We start from the raw sequence: 25099 nt of genomic DNA, 5'->3' as shown, positions 1-25099 counted from the left end.
GCCAGTCCAACCCTCATCGGCCCAAAGTGCGTTGGCCTGGGAAAATGCCCGGTATGCGAGATTACCAGTCCAGCCCTGCCCCTAGAGATATAGGGAATTCGCTGAAGTAGAGAACGAGGCATTTTTGCCATTTAGTTCTGAAATTTACAATATGTTTTTATAGTAGAATGACCTCTTGCATGTCAAAATATCAAGGAAAATGTTATTCCTCATGACCCCTTTAAGTGAACATACAAATGTATACACAGAAAGGGAACATATATTATATGGAATTCAAATAGAGAGGAACATTAATTAATTATGCAGATTTTTAATTGACATTAATTGATTGCAGGACTTAAACAATCCAACCATTAATGTTGCTGGGAAATATTAAGCGTTGTTCCTTCCTTGCATTTCCCAAGCTTTGTAAAACTATGGAAAATATTGACAGATCCAAAATTAAAATCCACTTTAGCATTAGGGGTTACAAAAATGGATTGCTGGAATATGAGCAGGTGCATATGTATTGATGTGAGAAAGTGTGTTGGTTTGTTGATCCGTGTCAGTGACAGTAAAATTCTGCAGAGATCTTGAGTGCCAGGATTGCAACATTCCTGAAAGTCTGCACCAGATTGTTATGATAAGCACTATGGTGTGGTAGACCACAAATCCTGTTGTTGCATACTGACAACCCTTGTTCACACATACAGAAAAATATCAGACATCACACCAGAAATTAAAAAAATATGTTTAATGTACCTGTCTAAACCTATATGCAAATGTATTTGAAAGTCTATGACCCTTTTATTTTTCCATAGATGTATTCATATAGACTGGTGCTGTAGTTCCACTTCTGAGGCGTTGAGAGACAACGTTGTCTGATGTGTTGGTTCATCATGTTTATCCATTTGCTCAAAAGGTTTGTTTTTGCAATCTCTGTAAATGACAGCAGCCATGATGAGAATGCACAGGACCGGGAGTAGAACTAAAGCTGAAAGCTATTAAAAAAATTATGAAAGATTATTACAAGGCTTGGACTGTTTTTATATAACAAGATTACCCTCCTAAATTTGAAAATCTTTTCGGCTTACATTGTTAGAAGGGTTTTCAAAGTATTATTTGCATACTGAACTGTGATTGACCTGTTCTTTCTCATATCTATTGTCCATAATTTTAACAGTAAAATAATGTAAAAATGCTACTGTGAAACACTTACTCATTCTTTATTATATATATATATTTTTTTTCACATTTTAGAACAATAGTAGTCATCAAAACTATGGAATAACATAAATGGAAATATGGGAATTATGTTGTGACTAAATATATATATATATATACACATTGGCGTCCAAAATATAGGAATAATGTGCAGATTTTGATCTTGAATGAGCCCAAGACTTCAAACTGCACTGGTTGCCAATGGTTGCTCACATCAAGTTCAAGGCATTGATGCTTATTTACAGAACACCTACTGGCTCCTCACTCCCATAACTACACTCGCTAATGTCTATGTGCCCTCCAGAAGCTTACGATCAATGGGTGAGCTACTTGCTCAGAGAAGCACAAGTAGAGAGGAAGGTGAGAGACAGTTGTGAAAATATATATATATATATATTATTTATTTATTTTTTCTTAATTTTTTAAGAAGATAACCCTTAATGCAATAACGTCAAGCCTGAATTGTGGTCACTGTATTTTCTTACGGTAAATTTCTGGCACCCACAGCTGCTAGTGCTGTATCGTAAACTTAACATTATTTTTATGCAGCGTATATAGTCTCCTTTACTTTTGACAAATTTACTTACAGTTCCTTGTTGTTCCTAGCAAATGTCTTTTCCTAGCTTTAACTGGGGACTATTGAGCTTCTAGTCATCTATCAAATGTTTTATCCTCGTTTTATTCATTAACTGAACACTTTATGAGGAACACTATGTTCCTAGTAAAGTTCCCGACGTGGTCTTCTGCTGTTGTAGCCCATCCACCTCAAGCTTTGAAGTGTTGTTCATTTTGAGATGCTATCCGGCTCACTGGATGTTTTTTGGTTTGTTTGTTTGTTTGTTTGTTTTTTGGAACCATTCTGAGTAATCTTTATATACTGTTGTGCATGAAAATCCCAGGCGACCAGCAGTTACAGAAGGACTCAAACCAGACAGTCTGGCACCAACAACCATGCCAGGGTCAAAATCACTGAGATTAAAATTTTTCCCCATTCTCATGGTTGATGTGAACACTCCTGACCCATATCTGCTTGATTGTATGCATTGCTTCCACACGATTGGATGATTAAATATACAGGTCTTCCTAATAAAGTGCTCAGTAAGTGTATATTAAAATAATACCAAAGTCCTCCAAAGCCACTATTGCTACAGTCAACATAGAGCAAATTAGCTATTCTAACTAAAATTATGAATAGAAAGGCGTGAAAGTAGCATTAGTATGTTGCCATGGACCACGGACAAATAACCATTTTATCGGTTTGTTTATTCGACTGTTCAATGCCGCAATTGACATAGCAATGAGACATTCGAGGTCACACATAATGCACGGTCTTAAAAAGCTTATTAAATATTTGAAACTGGCTTTAAAGTGGCTTGTCCAATCAGACTTAAGAATATCCCATATTTATTTTTATAAAATATAATTACACAGCTGTAATGTAATACTTACTCTTGAGTAAAAAGTAACCTTTTCAGTCTGTTCTCGAAGGTCTGTTCCATTCAGTCCAGTTGGTTTACACCACTTTATCTGGAGCTCTTCATCCAAGACGTAATCACCTTCCCATTGTGTCATTGCACAAGCAATATACTCGCCCTCAAATAACAACAGAAACATCCACACTAAAGGTGGAATCAGACAGAGTAGAAAGACCTCAGCACAATTTTGCGATTCTGGCGATTCACGTTTGCAAGGCCTTTGAAAGAAAACCATTACAGTAAGAGCCAGAAGAGCAGGTCCAACAAATATGAAGCTCATCAAGATTACGTTAAACCCAGGATCACATGGGCATGAAAATTCTCGATCCATCAACAGCTCCAGTGCAATTAATATCACGGTAAATGGCAATGTACCAAGTTTTCTTTGCCGTTTATCCAGAGTGTTCGTAAACATGTCTAGTAACGACATCTTGGATAAACAATGTAAAACTCTGGCATTGATGAACTTCTGATGACTGTTATCTTGTGATCTATGGAAATGCTCCCAGTTGCTCATGAAATGGAAATTTTAGTGGTGAACTCACCCCCTACAAACCTGTTAAACAAGGAAGATTACGTCATTATTACACGTAATGATGAAACAGTCTTTTGTTTGTATATTTATACTTGCAAATAAGCTGTATAATGAAATTATCTGTGTAAACTTTGTGCATTTCTAAATAAGAACTGTTTCACATTTTAAATGGCAAGAAAAAACATTTTATTTCATAGTTCTTGGTCCAAAATCACATTAGGCGTATCTATATGTGTGCATTTAAATAGAATATTTAAACCATTTCCTCTAAAAACCCTTAACACAGTAGCAAACTTTGCGATTGCTCAGATCAATATCAAGCTTATGAATTATTACAAGATTTATCATTAAATAACACTTTAGTTGCAACCCAAAGTGAAGACGGGCCAATATACTGTATCCTTTTTTTTTTTGGTATAAAAGTTCTACATTTAATACATTCCCAGAAAATACAAGCAAACTGAATGTACAAATCAACTATAAAATTATAAAACTTTCTTGTCCTGTAGTTGTGTACATTTGCACAGAGATTTCTTTTTTTAAAACATGTCATAACATACACAGTAAAAGTGAATCTCTGTGAATTAAAATTAATTTTATAGTCCCTGTAAGTGCTGAAAGATATCTTAATGTAATATTAAAAAGAGATATTCACGTGAAACCATAGTGGGTTGGTTTCACTTTCGGTTTTGACTCTGCATATTTAAATCATTGAGCAACACTGGTTTACTTAAACATCAAAATATGGGAAACATATGTGCAGAATCAATACAACATATATAAAAAATAAAATCTGTGCAATGTGTGCATTTGATGCATTTATTAAATAGGCGTCTCTCTTTTTCTAACACTGCTAAATGTAAGAGGCAACTTGGGAATATCTAGGCATTGGCGAACACCAACAGGAAAAACATTATATATATATATATATATATATATATATATATATATATATATATACATATATATATTCTGTGTACATAAATAAACCTATATAAAACTGTATTTAATGTCTTTAAATGTATATAAAGTGATTGAGCAGCTTTGAATGTTTGTTTTCTTTTTGTTTTTGTTTAGTGCAGTTACTGAGTCAAAAAGAAAATAAAACACTGCATTTTTCGTTTCTAAAAACACATTTAAGTTGCAACACAACGAGCGAACAAAACAAAAACAATTGTAAAACGAAACAAACGAAAAACAAAACAAAACGTTATTAAACAATATCCTAATAGCACATTTATGTGGGACAGAAAATGAGGTGACAAGCAAAAACACGTGACTTAACCTGGCTGGACATAAAAAGTTTATTTTCATCTCTTTGTACATTTTATACAGATCTTTATAAAACGAAGCAGATTGTGGAAAAGCTAGGTCACGCCGCCGTTTCTTGAATTGCCGTTTCCAGTCTCTTTGGGTGTAGTTCACGCCTCATGTCAAGGTTGATGACTGGCTTTCGACAGTGCTGTCCGTGATGGTACATCTTTGAGTAGATGGGGTTTGAATAGTTCATGGCCTGGAAAAACAAAATGACAAAAACAGATAATTCTGATTGGATGACCTGCACTAGAAGCCTTTGCAACAAGTACATTAATAAACAAACAAACTCCTGTGACCGCACATTCTATATTAATGTGCCAAGTTGCTGCATTACTTGGTAGCCACAAACTTCTACCGTTATGGTAATGAACTACTGTATATTACTTGGCAGAAGAATTCTTTATTGGAATTCCTTAGAGGAAAAAGGAAAGCCAGAGGTCCAAATTCACCTGTCCTGGAATGAGTTCCATTGGAACATTCTGGACAGGTAGAGTGTGCGCTGATAAAGGTTGTGTGGGTAAACTGCGAGAGTCACTCGACTTTACACACCAGCCCTGAAAAACAAAATGAAATATGGCAACACAAGTTGTAAGCCAACATTAGGGGTGTGCAGCGAAGCCATTATCTGTATCTGTATCTGTAACTATAAGAACATTATCTGTATTTTGATCAAACCGGATGTGGGCGTGGCTTAAACCGGAATTGTCTCAAAACTAATTTTAAAATGTAACTCTCTTACATTTATAGTTTTTGTATAGAAAATATGCCTCGGATATATATCAGAGTTTTATGTTAGGCTACACTTGAGGCTTATTTTGTGTGCACGTATTTTAACAATGCGGAGGACATAAATATTTAGCTAAATTGCATGTGAAGAAATAGCGAAATACAGTGGAATAAATAGCAAGAGCGAGCCTCTACACATTTCTAGAAGAGAACAGGAAAAGTGCGCATGTTTTGATTTCTCTGCAATCCTCCGTATATGTGCAGGAACATTCTGAATAGATTTACAAGTATTTAAACCTCTATGGAGCATTTAAACTGTTTGGGAATAAAGGTTATTTACCTTAATTGGTGATGTGGATATAAATGTGGTCAGCTTAAAGAGACGGACAGACGAGCTGTGCTATAAAATCATCACTTCTCTGGTAAGGAATTCAACATTGCTATCAGGATGGTTTATGAACCCTCATGTGTAAATTGTGTGCAAAAGTTGGTGTTAATGTGTTAACAGACATTTTAAGAAGTGGAAAATGTGTATGATATAGTATCTTAGTTAATGTTACTCTCGACAAGATTCAATTTCTGGGACGATTAACAGAGACTAAAACGGAGTCAAGAACGTGGCCTACCAAAGAATTTGAAACCACACCGTGCTCGTTTTCATTCATAAGGTTTACACTACAGTGTAATATTGACTTCCCAGACTCATCATTGATTTGAAATTTTGGATTTGTTTATTTAAAATATCGTTTAATACCAGTGCTCATTGGATGATCAGTCTTCCGAATATTTTTGTATTATTTGGATGAATTCGATATTCGTTTTAAAGTCATTATCCGCGCCGCATAAGGTTTTCGGCTTCGTGCACATCCCTAGCCAACATCATTTGGGGTATATGGTTGCAACTAAAATTGCATATAAATGGGTAGCAAAACTAAAGGGGTGGCAATGATATTATATAATTGTAATGCAAGTTTAAAACTAAAATGGCTATTTTATCACACAGTCAATCTGCTGAAGCCTGAAGACATTGGTGCAAATCTCTAAGTGCTATAAAGAATAAATATCCTTGAGGGATTTTGGCTAAATTAAACTAAACAGGAATTAACAAAGCAAAAGTAGTTTCAAGACTCAATGCCAAGAAATATCCTTATAAGACCCGAAAGATCCTACTAATTGTCCAGTTCATTCTGGCATCCAAGCGTATTTTTAGATATATCAGCATCAGGTGCGAATGTTTTTTGTTCAAAGTACGATTGGACTTGGTTTCAACAGGTCTTTAATCTTACTGGACCTCATTAATGAAATGGTGCACATACTTCTGTTCAAATCGCTCGTAAAAACAATCTTACTTTAATTGGTGCATTGAATTTACAACTTAAATGCGACAATTTACGCAAGAATGGTTTTACAACGATTTATGAGAATGAGAATACACCGGCCGCTCGTTCGACAAAACCATCATGGATTTTGCTAACAATTGGTCTTTGTCAACAACCAATTAAACTGGCTAAACTAGTTTCATGTACAATAGACTTTTACTATAGAAATACCTAATCAAATTAGACATTAGCCATCATGCCACTGATGTCAGTTAAGTCCAGAAGGTGATACCAGAGACAGAATTCATGCTTTTTGTACCTTATGAGGGTCAAGGGTAAAGCTGGGGTGCAGAAAGCTTCCAACGTCTATGTGATTGTCGTGCTCAACTTCGTACAGGTTATAGGACGGATTTCTGATCTCTACATTCAAGCCACCATTCACCATGGGCTGTCGTTGAACCTGTTTACCTCTGGGACGAGATTATGTATAATCATGTAAATTATGTTTGTAGAATCAATACAGTACTGTGCAAAAGTCTTAATATGACATAATATGTTTCACAAAAACATTTGTCTTAAGATGGTTATTTATTTCTTCAGTTTTAGTGTGTCAATGGGGAAATATACATTTTAGACATTTCCATTTCTTTTGCAAATAGATTAGAATAAAATAGAAGAACAGGGAGCCCTGCAACAGATGGCATGACCCCCATAGTGCCCATCACTGAACTTTGAGTCTGTCTGGGATTACATGAAGAGACAGAAGCAATTGAGACATGCCAAAATAGATAGAAGAACTGTGGCATATGGTCCAAGAGGCTTGGAACATCCTATCTGCCAACAACCAAGAAAAACTGTGTCCAGGTGTACATAGAAGAATTGGTGCAATTTTGAATGCAACGGTTAAACCAAAAAACGGTCAAACCAAATATTGATTTAGCTTTTTTTATGTTTACAAGACTTTGTATGACATTAATGGATCAATTAAAACTATTTATTGCATTATTTTTGATGAAATCCTCACTATGCAACATTTTTCACATTCACTATAACTTTTGCACAATACTGTATAAGAATATTTGATGAAGCAGAGCATGTCTCAGATATTCTCTGAGTTAATATCAACAAATCACATATGCAATTGCATGGTGAATAACAGATCAGTATATACGTTATGTTTGACAGTATATACGTACCTTTGACATCTTTTGCAAATAAGGAGCCCCACCGTAACGGCAGTAATAATGCTCACAAGAAGAACTAGAGGCACTATTATGGCAATACTTCCTGGAAAAAAAACACAAACAAAGCATTAATATTTACTTTGCATTACAGTGTTTATGTAAGCGTGCATTAACATAAGTAATGAGTATTACGAATGAACCACATATACTTATGTAACTCGATTTGCATTGCAAAAGAACAGTGTTAGTTTTACATACGTTTAGGTTTTAGAAATACCGCCATGCAAGTGAACGGTAGCCTTGTTTTCTGTAATCTCTGTGCAAGAATCAACGCAACACACCAATCGTGCTTTTGCGTCCGTCTGTTTTGTTTTTCAATTGTATTTCTATGCAAACATGCGCTAGATGGTTCTTTGACTTTTGCACCGAATCTCACTGTTTGTATAGCCTCTGGACGCACAAGCACCGCATTTTTATGAAGCTTTTTCAAATTAAAAGAGCTTTAATTTTTAAAATCTTGTTTTTTGTGTTTTGTTCATTGTGTTGCATCAAGCTTTTTTCAAAGTAAGAATGCGTTCGGTCTGAGCGGCTCATAAAGTCTGCTTTAGATGGTTAAAATATATTTTTTTAATGCAAATACACAAGAAAGAAGACCAACTGTAATTCAGAAAGCAAATATTACAACGTCATCATTGGTGTTGGAAATATTTTGAACGTAAATGGAAGATTTTCAAACTTTTATCTAAAATCTGTAAGTTTTATTACCATTATCTTTACAATATTTGTTTACCGATTCCACTTGTGGAAACATCAATATCGGAATAATATTCCTCTTTAATTAACCTTCCTTGTAAAAATATATGCTAACCATAAAAATCATAGATCTTTGCAATCATAGATGACTCTTGTGAGTTGTTCTGTGACGCCGCTAACTGCTAACCTCTCATAGCAAACACAGCTAGACATTTGCAGTAGCTAAAATGCCATGGTGAGATACGTCCTCAAATATCAGCTCTCACACTGCACAAATGAAATGACAGAACCGTCTCATAATCGACGACAAGAAAAAAAAGGCTGTTACTAGACTCTTTGGAGGGAATCAGACATAAGGGCAAGTAAAGCTGTCTGTTCTCTACTGAACGACAATACAGAATACAAATTGTCTAAGCATAAAACTGAGGCCTCATAGAAACACATGGTTATATGTACAATTTTGAAAAAGATTTTATATGCCACAGTTTCCTGTGAAAAGTACAGTAGAGGCGCTACAGCAATAATGACACAAATCACCAATAAAATGGCAGATTATCTATTCATTAACACTAGCTGTACTGAACTTGTGATGCAAAGGACCGCCGTACGAGTCCTGAAGAGCATGCAACTCAACACATGAGCATTAAGTGTCATAGAAGCACCACAAAATGATGTGGTTGAGTGAGCAATGGTGTTCTTAACTTGCTTTTACGACACTAACGGTTAGGTTTAGGTTTAAAGTTTAGGGTAGGAAGGTTGCTATTGTTAATGAACCCTTAAGCTCCTGAAAGTGTTTTTAAAGAATTTCTGTTTCAATGGCATGTCAAAAATGAAAGGCTTATAACTAACAAAAAAAAAAAAAAAAACAGAGGGTCAATTATTTGGCATCGTTTTAAAGCAATGTAAGTAAATGTAAAAAAAAAAAAAAACGAGCCAAAAATTGACTTTTTTTCTTTCTGTTTTTACATTATATGTCTCTGGATATAAATAAGATAGCTCCAAAACTGTTTTTATTTAGTTCCCAATCAAGTAAAAGTGTTGATATGAAAATAAGCAATCAAAAGTTATAGCATTTCCAAAAATAATTTATCCTTCTGTCCAAAAATTTCTCCAAACGTGCTAAAGCTTCTCCAAACAATTATTACAATAATTGTACATAGGAACTACTTATACATGCAAATACAACAATGACTAAAGGTATTCTTTCTCTCTAAAGCATACAGGCATGAGTAACGAGATCTCTTTCAGTTCCATTCTGTGTCATTTGACTCATCATTGTGTCTGTGTCATGTACTTGGCATCATCTATTGGTGGCCACATTACAGTGAACGATCTTCTCTGCCCATATTTGGATGACTTCCACCTCTGGTTGCAGTGATCTCAATCCTAATATGATTGGCTTAGCATTCCATGACACTGGACAATGTACTACATAATTTCTGATGAAGCCATCTGATCCAGGAACGCTAACGTGTTTTAGCCAGATAGCACATTATGACACATGGCAATTTGATCAGTTTGATGTTTTTACTGATTGCAATAACATGTGCAGTGCAAAATTATTAATAAATGATAAAAACTGAACACTTCTGATTTGTCTGCAAATTTCAAAGCACTTGTTCACTAGTTCAAGTAGAGATTCTAAGCTTTAAAAAACAGGCCCAGCCGAGTTAAGAGTTAAAAACCTACTTTATTTTGGGAGAAAATTAAACTAACTTTTAATGCCACACAGTGGCCATTTTACCTCGGAACTGACACGATATGTGTAAGGAACCATGTAATATTGCGTAACAAAAATGTCAGGCTCCCACAATGGGTTATGCATCCTGTTTCATGTTAAATTAAAGGTTAGTGACAATCTTCAGGCAGCAAACAGACAAAAATAAATATTGTATCATTATAATGATTCTCTTATTGTTTTCTTTGTCGTATCCATTGCATGAGTCGATTTTAAGATTTACTATTTGTTAATGAGATTAAGACACTCACTTCCACTGACGTTTTCCGAACGACTAGTCTTGGTAGCCGGTCTCTCACACTGCGTACCTGACCAGTTCCCAGAGCACCTGTGAATACAGAAACAACAAATATAAGTGAGAAATAGCAGGTGTATGCAGTAAAAATGTTTTTACAATTTTGAATTACATTGATACAAATAGAAGTTTTAAATGACCACATTTAGCACAAAGGCTCATCACTCTACTTTTCCATTATTATGTGATGAACACAAAATGGATAATAAGGAAAGGAAAACAGTCTAGCTGAAAGGATATTATTTTTACTTCAGACACATACAATGTGTGTCTGTGTGACATGGGGCTTCCTGAATCCAAACAGCATGCGTCCAGAACAGAAATCCCTGGACATGAGAGATTATGTGCTTATGAAAGAAGGTGACGGGAATGAAACTGTGCGTACAAGGTTTAATCACATTTTCTGTGGACAAGGATTCTATTTCCTGCAGGAGAGTGCATGTGAATGTATTGCTGTCTAAAAGAGGTGACAGAGATAAAGACTGTTTGGATGCTATAGATAAAGTTAACTGAATTGACCACTTAAACATAAACAAAGCTTTAAAGGTATAGTTTACCCAAAAATGAAATTCTGTCATTTGTGTGTGTTTTATATACATATATATATATGCTTTATTTATTCATTCATTTTTGGAGCTTGAAAGCCATGATCATTATGAAGAGTAATTTTATGAAAAAGAACAGCATATTTGATCCTTCAAATATTCCTTATGCCTTCTACAGAAAAAAATAGCATCATACAGGTTGAGTAAATGATGACAGAATTTTCATTTTGGGTAAATTATTCCTTTATAACAACCAATCTGTCACGCAGAGGGTGCTGAAGGACAAAAGAAAGACAGATAGCACTTTAAATTAATGTCCAATGAGAAAAAGCAGAATAAAGAACGAATAATGGAATTTATGAACGTCAAAGCAGAAGAAGATAAATAATGGCTAATAAAAGAACAAATCAAAAGAGACGTTGTCCTCCACATGTGCAAGGTTGTAATTACCTATGCATATTAAACAATTCCAGTCATGTCAAACATACAAATGAAGCACACATTGAGAAACGCTTACCTACGCCATGGTGCGGAGAAATGAGAGCGTGTCCAAAAAAGCGTAATGCAGTGCTCGTGAAACGTGCTCTTGGAGTGCGCGACAGTTAGTGATGTTTGTGAGTTGGCGGCATTTACGGCCATGCGGGAACACGGTGGATGGAATCATGGGAATGTTCAGGAATGTTCTGGAAGTTGAATAAAGCATGAGGACCTACTTGCAGCGGGGTTTGTTATAGGTGGTGAGGGAACAAATGCCCTGGTTCTGACAGTAGTGATCACAAGGGTTAGCTCTCTCGTCGCACCTCTGGCTTTTAAACTCGGATGGGCAACTGAGGAGAACGCAACGAGATGAAAAGAAAGACTTGAAGAACAAAGAAAGAAAAAGAGGGCTGAAACACACATACATACTGCTAAATGTAATAACAGCAAAGACTTAAGTGAAGATAATGGCATTGTTGTATACAGTTCATTGGCCATATGCAACAGTGCAAGCATTATGTTATGATACCCATCAAGTTAACATTTCAAGTAACCTATATGTGATATACACTTATGAGCCAAAATATTATGACCACTTAAAAGTGAAGCGAATAAAGTTGATAATCTCCCAACAAGGCCACACTTCAAGGTCTAGGTAGATTTGATAGTAAGCGAACAATCTGTTCTCGTAGTCAACATCTTGATTGCAGGAGAAATAGGCAGGAGTAGAGCGATTTTGACAAAGTCCAAAGAGTTATGGCCAGACGACTGGGTCAAAGCATCTCTGAAATGTCAAGGCTTGTGGGGTGCTCCCGGTCAGCATTGGTGAGTACCTACCGACAGTCGTCCGAGGAAGGACAAACTACAAACTGGCGACAGGGTGTTGGGCGCCCAAGGCTTATCGATGCGAGAGGGCAACGAATGCTATCCCGTCTGGTTCAAACCGACAGAAGGTCTACTGTGGCACAAGTCACAGGAAATTTTAATGACCTTTACGGGAGGAATGTTTTTCACCAAACAGTACATCGCACCCTGCTGCGTATGGGGCTGCATAGCCGCAGACCAGTCAGAGTGCCCATGATGACCCCTGTACACCTTTGAAAGTGCCTACAATGGGCACGCGAGCATCGGAATTGGACCTTGGAGCAGTGGAAGATTAATGTGTCCGGCCATTCATGTGGAAGTCAATTTGACACGTGCTACCTACCTAAACATCGTTGCAGTCCAGGTACACCGCTTCATGGCAATGGTCTTCCCTGATGGCTGTGGGCTCTTTCAGCTGGATAATGCGCCCTACCACACTGCACACATTGAACATAATGAAGAGTTCAAGGTGTTGCTCTGTCCTCCAAATTGCCCAGATCACAATCCGATTGAGCATCTTTGGGATGTGCTGGACTAACAAGTCCGATCCACGGCGGCTCCACGTCGCAAATTACAGGACTTGAAGGATCTGCTGCTAATGTCTTGGTGCCCGATACCACAGGACACCTTCAGCGGTCTTGTAGAGTCCATGCCTTGGTGGGTCGGCACTGTTTTGGTGGCATAAGGAGGACCAACAGCATATTAGGCAGGTGGTCATAATGATTTGGCTAATTGGTTTATCGATTAAAAAAATCATAATAATTTAAGTGTATGGACCAACTTAACAATACATAGTTATAAAATCTGTGCATCTGTGTTTTGAACTAATTCACTGAAACTGACTGTTCAAAAGTGGTATTTCAAAAAAATTATTCTTTCAGATTTCTCAACTTTATTGCTATTTTATTGCAGTTGGGGTTTCCAGAGACCCTACTAAAATAACTATGTATAACATGTAGCTTAATGTTACTTTAATGTAGCTTTGCAAGAAAGTAAGGCATGAAACTAACCTGTTTGTACAAATATAACAATAATTATAATGCTTAATATTGTTTCACAAACAAAATCATTGTGAATCTATAGTAAATATTCGAGATATAACCAAGCCCTCCTGCTTGCCCTCCTCCTTATACAAGACAAACTCACTTCTGTGGTCTGCAAAAGGTCATCTGCATGCAAGATCTTTATTTTTAACTCTGTTTATAGCATGTCTTGCAGGAATTATTCAAATCAAAATCTACTTTTCAAGTGATGCAAACCACATGCATACATGGACACACTCATTTAATACACAATAAAGAGCATCTCTGGAGACTGAAATTGCAAGCGTGTCACATCCATTGAAAAAGCTCTAATGAAATGCTGCGTGAGAAAGGAAAGAAAATGAAAAAGTGAAGGAAAAACAAAGGACAAAGAAGTTTTTGATGGGGTGATGTGAAGTCAAGTAGACCTATATGTATAGGATGCACATTGCCTTGCTGTTCATACACTTATTTTTACAGGTAATCTCTGAACGTCTGGTCACCACCTGCCTGTCATCATTACCAACCATTCACCTCTGACGACAAAGGAAACATACAAGACTGAATCATCTGCATGCAAGATTCGTTTCTGAAGGATACAGTGCCATTGTCAGACTGTCAATGGTGACTAAAGATGAAAAGGATCTTGATATGAAAACTTTAGGGTCACAGTAAAGCCCTTTCAGAGATTTGAGTCAATCTTCCACAAAATGTTCTTCAATAATAAGCAAAGGAAGGAAAGCAACTGGGGCCTTCGTTTCACTTTCTATTTAAAAGAAAAATACAACAACACTAGCCAGTATACCTTTCAGTATTCCGTAAGAAGTCAGCTACTATTCCTTTCCAAAAATGGCCTTATTCTTCTTGAAAGTGTAAGCATTTATGTGACAGACAGGCGAAAATATAGTCTAGTAGGGTTTATTGTGTGTGGAAGTGGACGGTGAAAGCTAGACAAACTCAGATCATATCAGGTGGAAAGAAAGAGCGTATCCACTGCCATATTCAGTTCCATAATATCTGTCATCAAACACCCACTGTGAACAATGACTCTACTACTCTTTTGCTGTTCACCTCTCAATTTCTCTATTCCCTTACAGATATTTCAAGCAATGGTGGTGTTTGTTCAAAAGACAAAACTATTTCTGTCATAGTATGCAAAATGGATTCAGAGTGTACCGCTAGCAGTGGAAAAAGATTTGGCTTCAAATGGGTTCATATTTCTCTTTCAGCCGCCTTAAAAAGCTATATTCTCCACTTTTGCTGTATTTTCCCCCTGAATTCTACATATAAAATAGTCATAATTTAGACCCTGTTTACACCTAGTATTAACATCCATTTTGGGCAATGGTATCACAAGTGGAAAATGCTAAATACGGTGTACACAGAGTCCATAATATTTTGTTGCACTAAAACCACATTTGGAGGTAGTCTGAAACGCATGTGATCACATGTATAAACACTAATCCGCCCTAATATGTCACAGACCACAGCGAAGGACCGCATACTCAGCTGTCAATAATTCTCTCTAGTGTTTTAAACTTGCTTATTAAGAAAACAATCATCCGATCGAACGTTTTGGATAAGTCAATACTTAACAGAACTTAACCTCATGAGACCCCATGTCCATACGTGGACATTACTTTTTGGCTTTGCTATAGGCTTAGCATAATTACATTTCATTTAAACTGACTGCTTTCAGTTCAGGAGACTCTAGGCTGTCAAGGCTTAAACTTCCAAGTCATGGCGCCAATCTCAGATGAGTTTGCGAGTTTGCCTTTGGGAGAAACAGTAACAAAACATCATTACGTTTTTACATTAAAACCTGTTTGAGTATCTAGTTTCATTCGATATGCCATTTTATAAATTGCAACGATTTATTGTGAAACGGCACGCTGTTAAACATAATGGCCACGTAGATGGACTATAGGCCAATAATCATCCAAAATGCATCCAAAATCTGGAAAATGTTGCTTTCAGAGGCTGTATACGGAGTTAGAATGAAAATAAGGTGCATGGTTATAAGACCAGTGTTGACAGACAGCACATTGGAGTTTAAGTCATTCACTAATTAGGGAGCAAGGGAGTATCCTAGAGCTTTCCTATGCAGCCAATTGCATTCAGTCCTAACATACGGTCAAAAGTTCAGTTTCAGGCTGCAGATCATGTTTGGACCGCTCAATATGTTTGGCATGAGACAATGTTAATCAGTACATAGATTCAGAATTTTTCATGTACATTTTATTTTAACATGGTTGGCAGTGATTGGATGATGCTGGCCATTACATATGCCATGGGTGTCCAAAGTCCAGCCCGCGGGCAATTTGCGGCCCTCCGACTGCTCTGATGCGGCTCGTGAGAGATTATGGAAATAGAACAGAATTAGGGCCGCTATGGAGACATTATATGAAACTCATATTCTGGGAACTGGATGCCGCTATCACATACAGCCACTATTCACAGCGCATCATCTCCACTAGTGCATTCTGTGCCGCCGCCATCAGTGTCATCCACTGGCAGAGTTCAACGGGAGTATTGAATACTCCTTATTTCCAAGGATGAAGCGCCACGCAGAATGAATGATGTATTGACATCAGGTTAGGTACTTTCCTCATGTACTTGTTCTTGTTAAAATGTCCCGATCCCTCGCATCATACAACTGAGTAGAGAAGCTGTTGCGCAGGCGGCTGTAGAGATTATTGAGTGTGCACAGAGACGCGCAAACCGACCATACTCTTCCAGGATGTCCTCTGAAGCCCTGGGAAGTTTGTTCGGATATTTAGTTGAAACAAGAAAAATTATCCAAGGGCTCCCAGCGGCAGAGAGAGCGCTTAAAACACTTGCACATCTGTGCTTGATGCGCACGCTCATCTTGCACATGAGCGTCTGTAAAATAAATTGAAGCGCAATCATTTTGATCAAATTAAAATAGAATTTATAACGCAAGTAACAATCGACCAGATGCTTTAATTGGATAGTTATAAAGACCAATTCCTTCAAAAATAGAGTAATTTGTTGCATCACTTTATAACAGGAAACTTAGCTTCTAGCCCTTTTTTAAATTATGGGATGCAGCCAAGTCTATAATCCTGAAATAACACCCTGTAGACAACGTAGGGATAATATCACAGACCCTCCAATTGAAATGTTATCATTAATGGTCATAAGAGATGCTTTTATATTTACATAGTACATTGAATTGAAAATATCATTATGTATTACCAACCAGACAATGCTTCCAACTTCTATCAAAGATCATTTAAGAATTTATGCCATACATCAATGGGAAATCAATGGGAAGGGTGGAATTCCATCAGTATATGACGTGGGCTGGACTCGAACCTAGAACTGCCACTTGGAGCGATCCAGCTGTAATATGTTGCAAATATGTGCGCAATTGCTGTGCCATGGCAAAGCACCCATAACCCCTTTTTGCTTTGCATTTATTATTATTTAAATTATTTACACCATCATTTTCTCTGTTTTCTATAAGAATATAGTGGTGGATATAACTTGGTGATTATGGACTCCCGCTGTGATAATTCATTCCTTTGCAACTGTATAATATTACCTCTCTCCTGTTCTTCTTTAAAATATATTCATCCTCCTGACTCATATGAGCAGAAAAAAATCCTATAAAAGTGGGTGTTCTCGATGCCAGAGGGAGCAATTTAAAATGAATGAATCTAAGTAACGACAGGCAATTTGTTGCCATAGAAAGCTATTAAGAAATTACTCACTGACAGAATGGCAGGCCTGTCTCTGAGTCGAGGTGGCAGGTTCCGCCGTTATAACAGTATCCATCGCACAACTGACAGCTGGCTGCGATCCTGCCGTTTGTACAGCTGCAAACACACAAACACAAACAATATGAATGATATTTATTTGATCTGATGTCTACTGTTTGATCTTTTTCTAAGCATGACATATATATATATATATATAGCTGTGCTAAATACACACTTGCAAGTGACATCTCCAGTCTCATTGTCAACAATACACGGGGTCCCTTGGCAGCGAAGACAACGGTCCGTCTCACATTTTTGCCCCTCGTAGCGGGTTGTGCATACACACTCCACATGTCCAGAGCTGGACAGAGTGCATGCCTTGGAGTTTACGCAGTAATGATGACAAATGTCTGAGATGGAGCAAAAGAGAGCAGTAAGAAACATCATTATGAGCATTCTGAAGCCCGTTGCGAAATTATTTATGTTGACTTCCTGTCATCTTATGGATTAATGTACTAACACTACTGGAAGTACTAATGGATTTCTTCAGAGGAAACTAAACTTCTATCAGAAAATATTCTGGATGATTGGAATTATTACAAATGTAGAGAACCTTATAATATTTGGCATAAGCCCTATCCTACGGTTCAGTGCTCAGATACTTGCTTGAACCATCAGATCCTGCTTGAACCATCAGATCCTGCTTGAGTCGGAGCTTACCCCCGATGGAATGTGAACAATATAGATGGGTGTGTGGGCTTATAAAGCAGAGGCTATATTGTGATTGGATGAGATGCAATATTCATGGCAGACATTTGCTTGACTTGTATCGGTTTATCAAAGTCACAAAAATCTAAAAGTGTAACAACTGAATGCAGTTAATTTATTTGCTCTGTTCTAATACCTAGTGAGCTATACTGCTCTCTACAGCCTACAAATGCAGTTGTCTTTTAAGGAAGCTTCCTTATAAATTACTGATTTCATACGCTCTATGTAGCAGCAACACTGTATGCTAAACAAATAGCACAAAAAAAACTGAACCCTCAATACAGTTTGATGTGTTGCTAAGCTAACGACGTGATTTTCTAACATGCTTAAAAAACATAAAATTCAAACACAAATATTGGGTAAAACAGGCCATTTAGCCCATTTAAATGTAATCTATTTTTCATTGATACTTTTCAGTATTTATTCCAATAGACTTTGACATTAGCATGCAGCTAAGCTAACAACCTGATATGCTTAATAGGCAAAATAAAAAAAAGAAATAAATACATGCACACATCTTGGGTAAAATATATCATTTTAATTAGAATAAACAATTTTTCATCTATATTTTCAGTTTTAAATCCTACATGCGTTGATGTTAGCATGTTGCTAAGCTAACAACATGATATGCTTGAAGGCATAAAAGTGCATAACACACAAATATTGGGTAAAATGGTTTGTTTCAATTAGACTGAACTATTTAATTCGTTGATGTTAGCATGTTGCAAAGCTAATAACGCGATACGCATAACATGCCTAAAAATACATAACACAAAAATACTGGACAAACTAGTTCATTTTAATTGGACTGAACTGTTTTTCATTGATACTTTTGTATTGATTCTTATAGACTTTGGCTACGTCTACACTAATAGACATTTTTGTTTAAAAACTAATTGATTTCACTACATTTATGCCTCTCATCCACACTAGAACACATTTTGAAAACACTCTCCAAAACGGCACACTTTGGAAAACGATCACAAAGGAAATGTTACAAAGTTTGATGTTCGCAAACTTAAACGGATTAGTGTTGAAATGGCATTTGGGGTTAGCATATTGCTAAGGTAATAACACAATACACTAAAATGCATAGAAATACATACTAAAATGGGTAACAGTCATTTATTAATAAGACTGAACTTCTTTTTATTGATAAAAGTAGTATGGTAGTATGCTATTCTCAGCGTAGCCTACATTTTGGAACTGACATCATGTTAGGGGTGTGACTATGATCCTTATAAATCCTGCCTAGGTAGGTAGCTCACAAGTTTTGGAAATAGAGCTATTCAAAGCTAACCCTTTCATATTTTTTTACCTAAAGGCGCTGTCACACATACATGTGCATGGTAAAATTCTGTGGGCGAAATACAGTCATCTCAATGGGAATCAAACGCAATCATGAATTTCATGAGATGGTCTTCTGATGGCGAAGAATTTCCCTTCATAGATTTGGCATGGAGTTCAAGTTTGGTGAACTTTGCGGTAAACTTTCGCCACAATGACCAATAGGAAGTTGTTTGGTTTGGCAGTGGGCGGTGCTTCGTACACAGCTACAGTGAATATACACAATGTACAAGGAGATCATTTTAGTGGCGAGTTTCTTTTCATCTTTACCCTGCCAGAGAATGAAGTGCAGCATTAAAAAGAAGCTGCATGGCAGTTACTTGTTTGCTGATTTCACACACGCTCAGCATAAACCCATGTCATCTTCACCCACAGAATTTCGCCGTGCAAAGCTACGTGTGACCGTTAAGCCTTAGCCTGGTTTTAGCATAAACTCGAACTCACGGTGTAGGCAGCGTTCACCAGTATACTCTGCCAAACAGTGGCACACGGGTTGGTTTCCCAGTGTCATGTCGCATGTCCCACCGTTCATGCAGTACCCATCGCAGACGCGTTTCTCACAGAGAGGGCCAGTGAAACCCAGAGCACAGCGACATGTGGGCTTTCCTTCAGTAAAAGAGACATAAAAGTGATGGTTCAGAAAAGGGATAGTCACCAAATTATTGTTTGTTGAACAACTTCAATTTGACCAGAACGCTTTTGACCCCAAGTACATGATGCACTGAGACTGAACCCAAACTTTTCAAGTCATTAGCAGACATAAAAAATAATAACAATAAAGTTATAGCATCCTTCCTAATCTAAAAACAGCATCATTTGGAGCCTAATCTAATAAAATACAATCCACAAAGAGCCTTTGCTTGCTTGGTCAACAGTACGGTGCTGGAATTTGATTATTTGAGTTACTGTGACATAGGCATGCCGTTCAAGCAGGGATTTGAAGACGCTACATCTGTTAGGCATTGATTTTTTTACGTGTTTATGTTTGGTACACTCTAAAAGCTGATGGATATTCAGGCCTTCTGTTGGTGGTCCATCTGCCAGCTTCTGCAAACGACAGGTTTTGATGTGAAGAAGCCAACAGAAACAATTCCTGCCGGTTTCTCAGACTGTAACTTGTTCAAGCTGATTTTCGTCCAGCTTTACTTTGTCCCTGCCAAAATATACTTTGGGTAAAAGAACAGTAATTATTTTCACAATTCCACTTGGTGACGCTATTGGTGCTGCAATTACACCCTTCAGTTTTAATACATTTCAGTATTTTTCACTTTTAGATGATAATTTTGGTATTGTGTTGGGTCAAAACTTGATGTCTAATGTAAAATTTGCTTCAATGCATTTGAAAATAAATGCTACGAAATGTTGATGAGATTTTGATGCGAACATGGTCTGCTTCTCACTGTAGAAAAACAGGCTGTCAGGAGAAGGCACACAAGAATGTGTCAGGGGAATTTTAATATCATTTGTTAGCTGGAATAATTACCGACTACCTAATTACCTGTCCAAAACCTTGATGTCCATGTGTACTCAGTCTTTCCCTGTAAATTAACGATCATCACTCTTTCAAAAGCTAATAATTCAGATGCGAGTCTGACAAATTGCCTCGACTTCAGCAAATATGGGAAAAATAGGGTTTGTAATATTTAATATAAAAATATTCTTGCTTGTTTTTTTAGCATCACTGTTCGCAGAACTAAAACCGACCTAAAGGAACCTGGGGCAACACTGATACCTGTATGCTTCTCTTGCATATTTTCTCTGAACAGACATACTGTAGCCCAAAATGAATGAAAAAGTGAGTGGCTGTGGCCTACTTTGAATTCTGTGAGCAGATGAGGGATGTCACAGAAGCTCGAACAAGACTTTCTAAGTCTCTCTCTCTCAAACAAACACACTGATATCATGAATTTATAACAATCTGTTCCTCTGAGTCTATTCATCAATATGTCCACACGCAGTCTTTGGGGCTGTTCATACAGAACACGTTTTTGTGTCCATCTGTGCTGTTTTCCATAGTGTTTCTAAAACAGAAAAAACGTATTCGGTCTGAACAGCCCCTAAATATAGTCGATTTCATTTTTTTTTTTTTCATATTATCGTGCCACTTTTTCATTGAAAGAGAGTAAAAAAATTAGACAAGAACTTATTTGGAAAACAGCGAAAATGGATCGGGATATGATACAGGCAGGATTCAAGCCTTCGTTGCTCACATGAGCACCAGGGCTCAACTTCAACTTGATCAGGACTGATTGACTGACTGAAAAGATATTTTTCTGGTGTGGTACAATGTGTAGGCAACACACATTTTTGGCCTGGCGATCTGCCCTTAGAAAAGGATTGTTTTGCTATTTGTCACACATCAATCAGATATGATGCAAGATAACCAAGAAGAAAACAACTAATGTTCCTAAGTATTTACATTGTCTTAATACATTTTTGAGTCTGTGTACCTTCGTTAAGGCACCACAATAACAACTAAACACACAAATAAGCATTTTTTCATTCACTTTGCGTAAGTGAGGTTGAGGGAAATAGCGCCTACCCAGTGGAGATCCCGTGCAAGTGCCTCCGTTGTGGCAGTAGTCCTTACAGTGGCTGATCTCACAGCGTTCTCCAGAGTAGTTAGGCCAGCAAAAACAACGTGATTCACCTCGTTCGTTCGTCACACAGCGACCTCCGTTCTCACAAGCTGGACGACAGAGCTCTCCTAAAACACATATGCCCACGTTTAGTTAGCTTAACTTAATAGGGACATACCATTGGCATTCATTGTTCTTAAATGTAGCTACTTTTAATTAGTATACAGTAATCTAAACCTTTCGACATTTTACATGTAAAATAATAAATTTTTTATTAACTTTATGAAGAGGTTTGACTTGTGGAATATTTGTTCTGTGTGTATGTGTTCCAATTAATGGGCTGGGTAAAAATTTGTGATTTTCATTCGAACGATCCCAATATTCTTAAAATCCCCAAATAGTTTTTTTGCCTTTACTTTAAAGTTTACTTCAGGTTTGGTTGCGTTGAATATATCTGTTGAATAAATAGCAACTGAAGTAAATAGTTTGTTCATTTTAAGAGGTGCTTGCTTTTTGCAATATATATACAATATATATGCAATATACAATGTTCACCTGGTGGGTGAAAAATCAGGCAAAATATCCCAAAGACTAAACAGGATTCAGTATATATGCATCATATCTCTGGATCAGAATTTCATAGAGCCATGGTATGGGCTCCTTTGACTCAGGCTAACAATCAGCCTTTAAGTATTACTGCCTAGCCATGCCCTAACAATCATCCAGAGGACCCTAGACACCAAGCCCCATTGACATACAGTACATTAAAAATGGATCAGAGGATTATCTTTGCATTAAAATATCATGGATACTTCAGGGTTGGCTCTTTGGACCTGGGCTACCAAACAGACTTTAAGTATCACCCTAGCAAAAATCTAGCCATTCCCTAATAACAATCCAGAGCACTCTAGCAACCAAACCCCATAGACTTACATTGAAAAAGGATCTGATGGATATCTTGGCATCAGAATGTCATAGAGACTTCAGGGTTTGCTCTGTTGACACGGGCTAGAAGGCATACTTTAAGTATCACCCTGACAACTACCTCTCCATACCCTAGCAACCATCCAGAGAACCCTACCAACCAAACCCCATAGATTGAAAAAGATCAGAGGGATATATTCGCATCAGAATGTCATGGCGACCCCACGTCTTTTTCACCTCTTTTATTGTTCATCAAATATATTTAGAATAACAGCACAAGCCAGGTTTAGTAGAGACAGTGAGACTGTTTACACATCAAAGTTTAATGTATAGATTTCAGGGTTTGTTTAAATCCATCTGGCTAAGGTCTTTAATCAATGCTAACAACACAAGCCCAGTCTTTCCTAGCACATTGGCTTCAGGTGCATTGTGTGTGTGTGGGCAAAAATCCCAGAATAGTAAACACTTCAGTCAAAATCAATCAAGTGAAACATTCGGGTTTGATACAGCGAGCACTCTGGGCCTCTCGGGGTCGTGCAAGTGCTCTGTTAGTGTTGTAAGAGCATCCTGCCAAGCATGTTTTGATAGAAGTACCTGAGATGTTGGTGTCCATGCAGGACCGGTTGACCAGAGTCTTTCCCTCAGGACACACACAACTAGCTCCGTTGGGGTTTAGTAGACAAAGAAAGGGGCAGTTCATGTTTGCACATGGGTTGGAGACTGAGAGAGAGAGAGAGATAGATAGAGAGAGAGAGCGAGAGAGAGAGAGAGAGAGAGAGAGAGAGAGAGAGAGAACAGCAGTTTGAATTACATCTACCTAAAAGAGGTAATTTACATATAGAATTTTTAAAGGTACAGTAGCAAAAACATAAAGATGATGAGCGCAGATAAGATGAAATAAACTATACAATGGTTTAAAAAGTGTAATAAAATTGTTTAAATAAATAAAATGCAATGAACACCTTATACTACAGTATTTGACAAATATGACAATTATATTTCTGGCATGCTACAATGTGCAGGCAATATACATTTTTGGCCTGGCGAACTGCCCATAGAAAAGGATTGTTTTGCTATTTGTCACACATCAATCAGATATGATTTACATTTGTTAGTGATTTAACTATTTTAAAACAGCTCTGTTATGAAGAATTGCTTAAATGTGTTTGTTGCCTAGAAGCAACATTGTGCCAATGGATGTGTATGTAGTGGATATGAAAGCAATAGATGCAGCCACTATAGAGGATATGCAGTTAACATGTGATTTTTTATGTACGTTTTTTTATTTGTATTTATTTTTGCATTTTCCATCATTCACTTCACATTTAAGTAAAATATTAAAAGTAAAATCACATTTAAGTCATGTAGCATTTTGATTTAATCATGCTAAGTTTTTAATTATAATTTTTCCCCACTTTGTTGTACAGTGTTGCCTCCAGACAACATACCTAAAACGAACCACCAAAATGTCCCAAAAGGTAAGAGAGAAGGTGAAAAATTATCATATTAAATGGTAAATGGTCTGCACTTATATAGTGCCTTTTTTAACCTTAGTGGTTACCAAAGCGTTTTAAACTGCGTCCCATTCACCCATTCACAAGCACACACACACACACACACACACACACACACACACACACACACACACACACACACACACACACACACTCATACACTCATACACCAATGACAGCAGAGCTGCCATGCGAGGTGCTAACCTGCCATTGGGAGCAACTTGGGGTTCAGTGTCTTGCCCAAGGACACTTCGGCATGTGGAGTCATGTGGGCCAGGAATCGAACCACCAACCCTGCGATTAGTGGCCAACCCGCTCTACCAACTGAGCCAGAGTTGGTAGATTTTAGGGATAAAATAATGCTACAAAAATGTAGGATATGACACCTTTCACAACCTCAGCTTTATCTAAGTCGCTTTAAAGATTCAATTCTCCTCATACATAGCAAACTTTCTTTTTAAAACCGGTGGTGTAGGCTGTGTCTGAGACGTATTATTTGTTTGGGTTTTTGCTTTTTTTAGCAGTTGCAGGTTGTATTGAAGGCCATCTTCAATAAAGCTTTCCGCTGTAAAAGCACATCAGGGTGCGATGACTCTTCCCATTATACCAGCACCAGGACAAACAACAGAGGCAAAGATCCATCCCTCCTTCTTTATTACAGAGTGAGAGAGAGAGATCAGCAGAGGATAAGAGACAGAGAGTAAAGTGAAATATTTAATGGAAGAGAGAGGAAAGACAACACATGTAAAGAGACTAAAAGATAAATGGGTGAAAGGTCTCAAAATTGGA

The 25099-nt window shown here is 37.3% G+C and overlaps 1 pseudogene; it reads right to left on the bottom strand.

Annotated features, from left to right (window-relative positions):
* Positions 1-4257: 4257 nt before the first annotated feature.
* Positions 4258-25099, bottom strand: part of LOC127641003 (low-density lipoprotein receptor-related protein 1B-like) — a 303445-nt pseudogene continuing 282603 nt past the window's right edge.

The sequence above is a fragment of the Xyrauchen texanus genome, chromosome 50, assembly GCF_025860055.1.
Source record: "Xyrauchen texanus isolate HMW12.3.18 chromosome 50, RBS_HiC_50CHRs, whole genome shotgun sequence".
NCBI classification, from domain to species: domain Eukaryota; kingdom Metazoa; phylum Chordata; class Actinopteri; order Cypriniformes; family Catostomidae; genus Xyrauchen; species Xyrauchen texanus.
Note: the sequence above shows the minus strand (reverse complement) of the source record. Positions and strands in the feature narration are given on the sequence as shown.